The following is a 10,063-nucleotide window of genomic DNA, read 5'->3' as shown; positions in this document are numbered from 1 at the left end:
AAGCTACCAATGACTTTCTTCACAGAATTGGAAAAAACTACTGTATAGTTCATATGGAACCAAAAAAGAGCCCGCATCACCAAGTCAATCCTAAGCCAAAAGAACAAAGCTGAAGGCATCACGCTACCTGACTTCAAACTATACTACAAGGCTACAGTAACCAAAACAGCATGGTACTGGTACCACAACAGAGACATAGATCAATGGAACAGAACAGAGCCCTCAGAAATAATGCCACATATCTACAACTATCTGATCTTTGACAAACCTGACAAAAACAAGCAATGGGGAAAGGATTCCGTATCTAATAAATGGTGCTGGGAAAACTGGCTAGCCATATGTAGAAAGCTGAAACTGGATCTGCTCCTTACACCTTATGCAAAAATTAATTCAAGATAGATTAAAGACTTACATGTTAGAGCTAAAACCATAAAAACGCTCGAAGAAAACCTAGGCAATACCATTCAGGACATAGGCGTGGGCAAGGACTTCATGTCTAAAACACCAAAAGCAATGGCAACAAAAGCCAAAATTGACAAATGGGATCTAATTAAACTAAAGAGCTTCTGCACAGCAAAAGAAATTACCATCAGAGTGAACAGGCAACCTACAGAATGGGAGAAAATTTTTGCAACCTACTCATCTGACAAATGGCTAATATCCAGAATCTACAATGAACTCAAACAAATTTACAAGAAAAAAACAAACAACCCCATCAAAAAGTGGGCAAATGACATGAACAGATACTTCTCAAAAGAAGACATTTATGCAGCCAAAAAACACATGCAAAAATGCTCATCATCACTGGCCATCAGACAAATGCAAATCAAAACCACAATGAGATACCATCTCACACCAGTTAGAATGGTGATCATTAAAAAGTCAGGAAACAACAGGTGCTGGAGAGGATGTGGAGAAATAGGAACACTTTTACACTGTTGGTGGGACTGTAAACTAGTTCAACCATTGTGGAAGTCAGTGTGGCGATTCCTCAGGGATCTAGAGCTAGAAATACCATTTGACCCAGCCATCCCATTACTGGGTATATACCCAAAGGACTATAAATCATGCTGCTATAAAGACACATGCACACGTATGTTTACTGCGGCACTATTCACAATAGCAAAGACTTGGAACCAACCCAAATGTCCAACAATGATAGACTGGATTAAGAAAATGTGGCACATATACACCATGGAATACTATGCAGCCATAAAAAATGATGAGTTCATGTCCTTTGTAGGGACATGGATGAAACTGGAAAACATCATTCTCAGTAAACTATCGCAAGGACAAAAAACCAAACACTGCATGTTCTCACTCATAGGTGGGAATTGAACAATGAGAACTCATGGACACAGGAAGAAGAACATCACATTCCAGGGACTGTTGTGGGGTGGGGGTAGTGGGGAGGGACAGCATTAGGAGATATACCTAATGCTAAATGACGAGTTAATGGGTGCAGCAAACCAACATGGCACATGGATACATATGTAACAAACCTGCACATTGTGCACATGTACCCTAAAACCTAAAGTATAATTTTAAAAAAAAGAAAATATTCAGAAGAAAACAATAAAAATAACAATGCAACAATAAAAATAATACAAATTTAAAACCAATACAGTATAACAATTATTTACATAGCATTTGCATTGTATTAGGCATTACAAATAGTCCAGAGATAATTTAAACTATATAGGAGGATGTGCCTAGGTTATATGCAAATGCCACACCATTTTACTTTTTTACTAAATTTTTTTATTTGTATATGTTAGTGGAATATGAATGTAGTTTTGTTACATAGCTATATTGCATAATGGTGAGGTCTTGGTTTTTAGTGTACCCATCAGCAGAATAACATACATTGTATCCATTAAGTAATTTCTCATAATCTACCTCCCTCAACTTTCCATCTTTCTGAGTTTCCATTGTCTATTATCACATTCTAGGTCCGTGTGTACACATTATTTAGTTCCCACTTATAAGTGAGAACATTCGGTATTTGTCTTTTTGTACACCATTTTATATTGGAGACCTGAGCATCCATGGATTTTGGTATCCACAGGGGCGGGAATGGAGGAATAGGGTGAGGGTGTCCTGGAATTAATTCTCCACAGATACTGAGGGACAATTGTACAAATGCATTGGGTTTTGTCTGGGTGCCATGTCCTCTGCTAGTCCTATCCCATGAGGACACTGAAAATCTTCACAAACTTCACGAGGACTCCTGGTTCTCAGTCCTGGATAGCAGAGTCCAGCCATATCCTTAACAGCTTCCTCTCCATCCAGGAGCACTGGGTTTGCTTCTCCATCTTCAGCTCCCCTACCCTTCCCTCCTGCTTCAAAGAAAGCCTCACTGATATGCTCCTGGACTTGCTTTTGCTTTTCTTTTTACCTACAACTTTGAACTTGAGTATTTAGATCTATTCTGGTTCTCATTTTCTTACAGAATAGCCTCAATTACTCAACCCAGTGACAAGGCAATAGGATACCAAGGCAGTTTAGTAGGTGCAACTAAGTATAAAGAAGAAGAAATTAATTCCACATTAGTTAGTTATAATCTATGCACTTTTTTATGTAGTAGAAAAAACTCTATATAAACAGTCTCAGTTTCTCTTTAATTGGAAACTTCCAGGACATATGGCTAAGAAGAGTGTAGACCAGCTGTTATGCCTTCAGCCATCTATAACTTGATCAGTGTGTACGTGTGTTGGGGGGTGGAAAAATATAAGAAGGGAAGTCACAAGAGGAGTAATAGTAAGGTGATAAACATTTAAAGACCACTAACCAGAATCAGGAACTAGAGTATTGAGATCACTGTTCTGGGCTGATCCTTTCACTATTTCTGGTCTGGGCTTGGAGATAGCCACTTCACTTTCAGGGACTGTTGTCAGTGAGTTGTTAAGGAGGTGCAGATCTAAGGAGTCCCAACACCAGCCATGCTCTTACCAGTTCATTCATCCACAGGCATCAAGAAAGGCTTCTGTTCCATCAGAGACCTACTGCAGATCATATTGGGGCCTTAGCTGAGATTTGAACTACAATTTAGGAGAGTGGAAGGTGAAGTCAGAGCTTCCAAAAGGAAGGAAATAACTTTTATCGAGCTTCAGGTGGATATCAGTTCATCACATCAGGATACATTATTGTTTCTTAACCCTCAAGAAAATGATTGCTTTTCACATATTTGGACAACAGAGACTTAGTAAGCTCCTTAGGAAATGCAGTAATAAAGCAAAACCTCCTTGCTCTTTTAGCTGGTTTTTAGTCACAGGAAAGCTATTGATTTTTATATATTAATCCTATAGCTGTCCACTTACTGAACTTGTTTGCTGTGTCTAGTGCTTTCTTTCTCACATTTAATTGCATCTGGCTAGTACTTCCAGAACTACTTTAAAATATAGTGGCAATAGCATTGTTACGTTGTTCCTGATTTTGCTGAAAATACTTCTATAGAATGTCCCCATAAATTATTCTAGCTTTGGACTTGAGATATATTTATCAATTTTATAAAGGCTTTTAAAAAGCCGGGAGTCAGTGATAAACATTGGCATGTTCCTTTTCTGCATTTATAAAGATGATCATACGGTTTTCCCCCTTTAACTATTTTTTTATTAATTATAGCAATAGATTTCTTAATATCACTACATGTTTATATTACTGAAATAAACCAAACAAGAAGTATTATTTTTAATGTAACATTGGATACTATTTGCTAATATTTTTATTTGAGATGTTTGCATTGTTATATCTAAGGAGGCCAAGTGTCCAGTTTTGGAAGATTTACTGGGAAACCATATTTATAACTTCTTCTTTAGTTATTGCTAGCTTTATAAAAAGAAATCTGGAAGCTTTATAAATTTGTGGTCTCGAATAGTTTAAATAACAGGAATTATCTGTTTCTTAAAGAACTGTTAGAGTTTTAATCTGAGAAGTGGCATGATAAAAAGCTATTCTGGCAGGGACATGCAGAGGAAAGAGACTGGAGACAGGAAAACAATCTGAAAGTTATTGTGGGACATGCATGAAATGAATAAGGCCTGATGTAAGGACGAAGCTGTGTGAATGCTGAGATTAGAGGAGTGGTTATGGAAGTGAAAAACACTTCAATAAAAGAAGGAAGAAAATCTGTTAGCTGATAGGATTGCCAGATAAACTACAGAGTTCCAAATATTGCATGAGACGTACACTAAAAAATTATTTGTTTTTTACTTGAAATTCAAATTTAACTGGTGTTCTGTACCTTTATTTGCTAAATCTGGTACCACATATAAGTGACAGAGAGGGAAGATTGTATGATCCTATGCATATTTTGATAGGTCAATGTCCTTTTTCTTGGGCAATTCCAGTGATTGTGTAACTGAAAAAAATACTATTTTGAATAATGAGAAATAAGCAGTGATGGAAAGAATGACCTTTAGTGTTCATGCATGATTTGTTTTATGAGGTTAAAAGTTTATGTCTGTTTTCTTTTAGAACAGGGACAATGGTAAGGTCTTTTATGACATCATTGTGTTTATTTTAAAATAAAAGTTCCTTCCTTTATTCCTGTCTTTATCTACTGAGGTAATGAAAGGATGGAAGTAAGTAAAACATACTAACAATTTAAAGAAGTTGAGGTAATTTTTTGAGTGGTTTTGGTTACACAGAGGAAGGATTTCTTCATGGAAGGGATATTTAATACTAAAATGTTTAAGTCACTTGTCCTCCTAACTTTGTGGCTCTTTGAAGAATGATAGAAATGTGAATGAATGATACACTCTATATTCTTTTTTTTTAAATATAATATGGAATGCTTCACAAATTTGCATGTCATTCCTGCACAGGGGTCACGCTAATATTCTCTGCATCATTCCAATTTTAGTATATGTGCTGCCAAAGTGAACACCACTCTATATTCTTGACTGGAGTCATAGCATATTTTTTCAAAGATTAAAGATATGTTTTGAACCACAGCTTATCTTTATAATGCTGATTAACTTTTAAAATAATTTATTTTATATTGAAAGGGAAAAATTATGAAATACTCTATATAGTACAACTGTAAATTCCTGAAATAAGGATGTGTGTTTGTAAAAGAAATATTTTATACTTATTAGTAGCAGCATTTCATTGGTGAACTTCTAATTGATCTTTTATTTGCTTGTAACTTCTTTGTTACTCCTATCCAAGATAGAAACGTAGAGACTGCAATAGGTTTTTGATATTCAGTCTAAGTGTGTTAAATATTTAGTCCAGCTGGGCATGGTGGCTCACTCCTATAATCCCAACACTTTGGGAGGCTAAGCGGGCAGATTGCCTGAGCCCAGGAGTTCAAGACCAGCCTGGGCAACATGGCAAAACCCTGTCTCTACAAACAATAAAAAAATTAGCCAAGCATGGTGGTGGCATTCCTGTAGGCCCCGCTACCTGGGAGGCTGAGGTGGGAAGATGGCTTGAGCCTGGGAGGTCGAGGCTGCAGTGAGCCATGATGGCGCCACTACACTCCAGCCTGGGCAACAGAGTGAGACTTCTCTCTCTCTCCTCTTTCTTGCTCTCTCTCTCTCTCTCTCTGTGTATATATACATGTATATATAACATTTATGTATATATATAAAATATTTAATCCTTTCAGAATTTCATACTTAACTGAGTCACTGAAGTCACTGAGCTCAAACAATTTCCACGTACTTTTCAAGTTTCATCCAGAGAAGACTAAAAGAAGTGCTATCCATTTAATCTAGAAATCAATTAAATTTCCAAACCATTTAGAAAATAAAGTCCTACACAACAAATAGATGTCTAGAGACCCTAACTTGTCAAGAAAAGAGAGAGAGCAACAGAGACCAGAGATGACACCATTCTTCATTAAAACACATGAATTTTGTACTAAGGGACACAAACTGCCCTCCTAGATTACCTCTAGTGTCGTATGATCATTTCCAATTTGTTCTGGCCGCTAATGGTCAGCAGAGCATTCTGAATGGAATCCCCTACCTCCTTCCTAGAAGCTTCCTGACTCTCCTCTTTACCACAAAAGTCAGTACCAAGGACCAAGGATTTCATGAAGTAAAGGAAGTCTTTGGAATCATCCAAGATGCAGCAGCTACCTGCTGTATGTGCTGAATCCACCCTTTAATAGCAAAACGAAAACTAGATGCTCTCAGGCTATTGGGTACATGAGAAGGAAGGGTACAGATCCACAATCTGGGTAGAAACTGTTTCTTTTCCAGCAGTTATTCTTCCGTCTAGGGGGCTCCTTCAACAGCCCAGAGCCCAGAGAGTTCCCCTGGGTAAAGTTCTGAAAAGTCTCAAGAAGGAAGGAAGAAATACCCAGTATGCTAGCATTGTATTAGGGAAGTGAAGGATGATGAAGAAAAACTATTATTCATTCTCAAGCACTCTTCCTTGAACCCTGGAACGAGAAAGCCATTTCCTGTCCTGTTAGAGGCTGGAGTGTCATTTAATTGTGAAATGGAAATGATTATTGCAGTGGAAATAATAGACTCAACCAGCAAAGAATATTCTAGTTAGCTCAACTGAACTATTACTTATTCACAGTTTTGCCCTTGCGTTTTAAGGAGCAGATTTATTAATCCTGTTTTATCGGAACTATATTGACAGCGAAAATGTGACAGGTGACCCTGGAGCCAAGAGACTGACTTTCTTCTTTAGCAAACATGAGAATTTAAAATGCAACCAAGTGTGACGTTCAAAATAATTCCCTCTGAAAGAAGCCATGCACTTTTGTTGTCATTGCTTTAAAAACACTGGGAATTGCTTTCAGAACTGGTTCCAAAGCTGTACAAGCAAAACAAAACAACAGCCAAAACAAATTAGTATCCTGCCTATATAGATCTATCTCGCAGAACAACTACAAAAATTTTTTATCTGAATCTTCCATTTAAAGAGAATGTTACAATAATACTCACAATAAACAGATAAAAGGGAAAGTACTTTGGAGAAAGCTGTGCTGGTTGATGTCCAGACTCCTACCAACCTGCTTTCCTCTCAAGCTCTACCAAGGTCCATTAGAAATTTTCTTGGAAACCAATCTGAGAGCCACTGCTTTGTATGACTATTGCTGTTGATTTTAAAATGTTACTTAAGAGAGAGAAGGTTCTACCAAAATGCAATGTTCACAAACTTGTGTGTGCAAGCTTTTCTCATACTCAAGCGTGCAAAAGTATCATTTCTTTCTTTTAAGAATCTACTTTAAAGAGCAAGAAATGTAACTTTTGAACTAATTCAACCTAATTTCTATTTTGAGCCTATCACTCCCCTGGGGCAGCAAAAATCTAGTTCCCATAAAGTTTGGGTTTTTCCTTTCAGCAGGTTTGTGTTTAAAGTCCAGTGCAAAAAGGGGAGGGGAGCAAAGATATTGGGTGGTGGTGGACACGTAGTCCTAGAATAATAAGTCGCACAGGTGTGGGTCATTGGCCCTTGGAGATGGCTGCTGAAAGTCCCTCATTCCTGTCTGGTGGCCCCTTCAACTCCAAAACCTCTCTCAACTATTTTCTCTGTAGGTTTAGGCACAGGACCTAATCCACCTTGACACAATCTGCATTCACTTCCTCTCTGGACTCTTGGCTGTCATGATTTCCTCTCCTTCTCTCCTCTCACCACTGAGATTGGGGAGAGTTTTTCTCTAATCTGGGGAAAATCATTCTCTTTGTTATTCTTGTTTGCTTCAGAGGCTTCTAGAATTATGGGCTCAGGTTTTTTTTTTTTTTTTTTTTTTTTTTTTGAGAAGGAGTCTCGCTCTTTCACCCAGGCTGGAGTGCAGTGGCGCGATCTCGGCTCACTGCAGGCTCCGTCCTCCGGGTTTCACGCCATTCTCCTGCCTCAGCCTCCCGCGTAGCTGGGACTACAGGCGCCTGCCACCTCGCCCGGCTAATTTTTTGTATTTTTTAGTAGAAACGGGGTTTCACCGTGTTAGCCAGGATGGTCTCGATCTCCTGACCTCGTGATCCGCCCGCCTTGGCCTCCCAAGGTGCTGGGATTACAGGCGTGAGCCTGGGCTCAGGTTTTTATAAAAACACAAAAACCAGGAAACCTTGCTACAACCCTTCACTGAAGCACAGATATCTGTTTGAATAACAGAAAGGCAGAAGAGTGATATACCGAGAAAAGCAACAAAAATAACAATAAGTTAATACCTCAAAAATACTATTTCACATACAGCTAAGGTAAAAGAAAGGATGCAAAATTATGTATGTGTCATTAACATCAGTGAGGGGGGCATCTAATTCAGTAGCACAGCCCTTGGATCAGGCCTGGCAAATAATCACTGTGACATCATAAAAGGAAAGAGTTTTTCAGTAGTGAAACCTCAAGTGCCCTGTTCTTCCATACACCACAGTGCAAGGAGATTACTAGGACAAGTAAAGAGGTTGCAGAGTAGGATGGAGAGCCTAGTTGAGCCTGGCACTCATTAATGTGGAAATAAAGCCTCTGAGCACCCTGTCACCAGGATTTCTCCAGTGGCCACAAGAGCAGGCACAGCAGCAGCAGGGGCTGGGAGCTCCTTGAAGCAGCAGAGAAAATTGATCCAGGGCTGAAGAGTGACAAATGGATGTGAATTAAAATGACAAGTCCAGGAAATTGAAGGGGCTATTGAGAGGGGCATCATCCACAAGTCCAGACTGAGTCAAGATTAAAGCAAGATAGGAAGTACCTGATAGTCTGGGAGAATAGGCCGGCTTGTTAGTTTAATGAGAGAATATATTGGGGAAAGGTGTTTAGATATAGAGATAAGTTGAAGTATTCTTCCTTAGAGAGTAACTGTGGCATCTAAGGCCTTTGGGTAATATAAATTAAGAGAGAGACTGTTGGCAAGTAAATTCTTTTTACTGTCAGCATAACATCCTTCCCTGCTACAGGAGGGAGGTCAACTCCCAATCCCGGCTGCCTCAGAAAGGGGTTATCATAAATACCCTATTAAACCTATCCTTGCCAGTTCCACTGCCAAGAATTCTGTCCCCACTATAGCCACACAAATGATCGAGTGAGGTTAGAATGGGAAGAGTGAACAGAATATTATCAGGAAACACTAAATAATTTAGTTATTGCTACAACCTTTACCCTTTATCCTTGGTGTGTAGGAATTAGGGTCTCTGATCCTTTCTTTTTTAGGGAATAACTATCTTACATTTTATCTTCTATATAACCCATGACCATATAGAGACTCTGGTCGCTTGGCCGTATATAAGTTACTGGATATTTTCTATGTAGTCACTATAATAGCTAATATTTATATGGGACTAACTGTATGGCAGGGTCTGTTCTAAGTGTTTTCCACACATTAACATATGTAATCCTCACACCAACCCCCTGAGGTACATTCTGCCATAATCTCACCATCACTGATGGAAAAGCTGATACACTTTGAGATTAGCTAACTTATCTAACATTGCATAGGTAGTAAATGGTAGTTGTGGGATTTGAAAAATAAGGAGGCAGACAGACGGGCAGGCAAACAGACACGCAGGCGAGGAGTATGGCTCCAGAATTCACACGCTGAACCACTTCACCCTTGCTACCTATGTACTTGACTATCAGAAAGGATATAACTAACTCCAAAGCCCGAGGCATGTTTATATAACAGAAATATCCAACTCTTTTAACTGGGAAGTAAAGAAACAAAGGAATGCCTTAAGCAGACGATTGGCCAATCAAAACTATCCAGCTTTAAATGCCAGCCAGTAAGAGAGGGAGCAAAGTTAGAAAAGCTTTCCCCCTCAGAGTTCACTGCCAAAACCATTTTAATAGCAGTCTCCCACACAATAATATTCCACCTCAAATTATAACTCAAAAGTGCTAAAAACATATTCTTTAACCAAGATGTTAGAAATTTAGCCAGAAATAGTTTTATGTGGCTAGGTTAGTGTGAAATGGTTTGGCTAAGCCAGATGCTGTTAAGTAGTTATCTGTAGAGCTGGGCAGAGTCATTTGCATGGGAAGAGGGTAGGTGCTACAAGGCAGGGCATGTAGTAAGTGCTTAGTAGCCAGGGCTTTATGCAAACACGAGTAGCCTTGGTTTTTTTAAAGGAAGACTTGGCTTCCCTTAAAAATCATTTAGAAC

At 38.8% G+C, this 10,063-nt stretch overlaps 1 non-coding gene across 1 annotated transcript; it reads right to left on the bottom strand.

The window, feature by feature from the left end:
- Positions 1 to 4,781: 4,781 nt before the first annotated feature.
- LOC115833397 lies at positions 4,782 to 4,888 on the bottom strand. The gene has a single exon (XR_004028834.1). It is a non-coding gene; the product is annotated as a U6 spliceosomal RNA (small nuclear RNA).
- Between the last annotated feature and the right edge of the window lie 5,175 nt (positions 4,889 to 10,063).

This window comes from Nomascus leucogenys, chromosome X (genome assembly GCF_006542625.1).
Source record: "Nomascus leucogenys isolate Asia chromosome X, Asia_NLE_v1, whole genome shotgun sequence".
Taxonomy (NCBI): Eukaryota; Metazoa; Chordata; class Mammalia; order Primates; family Hylobatidae; genus Nomascus; species Nomascus leucogenys.
Note: the sequence above shows the minus strand (reverse complement) of the source record. Positions and strands in the feature narration are given on the sequence as shown.